Below are 1,975 nucleotides of genomic sequence, written 5' to 3' on the forward strand. Positions count from 1 at the left end.
TCCAATTGGGCCAAGATTTAGCATTGTTTATAGCCCTGTAACTATTTTATCATAATTTATTATCGGCGATTTTAACAGTGTCGGTCTAACAGTTGCCAATTACTTGGCCTTAAGGGTAAAAGTACAGTACAAGCTTAACCTCAATAGCAAGAACGGGCACAAAGGAACACCTCACCTGAATCTTAACTGCGTGCATATTTTCGCGGGAAGTCAAAACGAGTTACAGACTTGGATTGTGTTTAACCTTTTCATCTCTCTTATAGAGTTGGAATAAAGAGATCTGTTTGGTTATTTCAGTTAACAACGGTTGTGTTTAAGAATCCTTATTCGTCACATTTTTGTTGTGATCTATTGCTTTATAAGTTAGGTTGGATACCAGGAGCATCTTTCCTTGCTAACCGCCAGGACCCCCGCCTGCTCTCTGTATTTCGGCAATGGACTCAGAGTGTTCTTAAGAGGTGAAGATATTGCTGCTTCTTTCAGTGAGCCACCAGCTGGGTTTTACAGTGTGAGTAGGTGCTGTGCGGCTGCCGAGATTGGTTACTTCTTCTGGGCAGCCAAACAAACAAAAAACAGAAAGGAAAAGCGAAGGAAAAAGCACCGTTATATGGATTGTTGTACATAGTGTAGCAAAAGAGTATTTATACATCTCACCAATCAAAACACAGCTTTATTACCTCATGCGAACTCATACGAACCAATAGACTTTCAACATGTTCTGTAGCTTAGAGTGCTCACTTACTACCTCTGAACGATACTCACGCTGTAGTTTGTCTCTTTCTTATCTTTTTGCATCTTGTAACTAACTCTTTGTTTCCCTCATAAATTGTAATGTACATTGTAATCTTTTAAAAGAATCAGGGTTGCGTTTGCAACTTTTAAAAGAGCTGAATTGGAAACATTGGGTCTTAGGTTTAACAGAACAGTGAAACTGTTGTAAATACTGAGAAACATTTTGAATGTTCTTCATCTTGTTACTAATCCACGCAAAAAATACGACTAATTGTAATGCATACAGACTTCAGTATCAGTACTGTATATTCACCCTGTGTAACAGGGGGCCCTTTCTTTCTCTCTTTTGTATTGTATGCGATTCTGAAACTGATTGAGTCATGAAAATAATTTGTGGCAGTGATTCTAATGTATTAAAACGTTTCGTGTTACTTTCTAACTGGATTACACCCTGGATTGAGAAGTCTTCCTCGTGGTAGTTATATGTAGTTTCAAACATGAATAAACTTTTTGCTTTCATGATCAAATTTTGATGTAATTTCTTCCAGCTCAGTTTAAGTCAGACCTAAGCAGAGTGAACTGCAGAGGTGCAGCTGCTGTTGCAGGAGTTCAGCTCTCAGTTCAGCTCTTGGCTCAGGACGGGCAGAGCGGTGCTCAGGAGGAGCCCTGTGGCAGTGAGCTGAGCTGGGGCTCAGAGCCCCGACCTCCACCTGTGTGCTGTGCTGTGCTGTGTGGAGCAGAGAGGGGGCTGCGGAGAGGGGCGGTCCTGGAGGTGCTCTTAAAGACCGCCATCGCATTCACTCTTAATTACTGCTTTATTTAACATTGACTTTGAAACTACAACCTCAGCTAGCAAGTGTAATATGATTATAAAAATATTTTTCTTTATTAAAAAAACTTTTTTGGAAGGGCATATATATATATAAATGCTAATTTTAAGTCTTTTTAATAAAGTAAAGGTCAATAACAGGTAATAGCCTATTTACCATATCTCAAGGAAATTGACTCACAGGAAATCAAATTAACGTTAATCACTTGCAGCAAATGGTCTCTGATAGATAGAACTCCTTACTCCTTTTGTAGCAGCAGAAGGAGGGCTGCCCGTCCCCGCTGCGCTCGTCGTGCTTCCTCCCCAGCTTCTGCTGCAGACTCTAGGTGTTGTTTTGGTGGCGAAATGATTATTTGCATGATTCGGTTGGCTTGTGGGTCAGCTTTTCTTATCAACAGTTCTTGGACTGGGTTA

General features: G+C 40.5%; 1 protein-coding gene across 4 annotated transcripts in view; it reads left to right on the forward strand.

Moving 5' to 3' along the window:
• PBX3 (PBX homeobox 3) overlaps window positions 1-1,584 on the forward strand; it is a 97,909-nt gene extending 96,325 nt beyond the window's left edge. For 2 of the 4 annotated variants that reach the window (XM_090121161.1, XM_090121162.1), the window contains exon 9: window positions 1-1,584. This exon is cut by the window's left edge and continues 305 nt beyond it. The gene's annotated coding sequence lies outside the window, so the exon portion shown is untranslated. The other 2 variants (XM_031602003.2, XM_031602004.2) reach the window with 1 other exon arrangement.
• Window positions 1,585-1,975: the final 391 nt, after the last annotated feature.

Source organism: Phasianus colchicus, chromosome 19 (assembly GCF_987193195.1).
Source record: "Phasianus colchicus chromosome 19, bPhaCol1.hap1.1, whole genome shotgun sequence".
NCBI lineage: Eukaryota > Metazoa > Chordata > Aves > Galliformes > Phasianidae > Phasianus > Phasianus colchicus.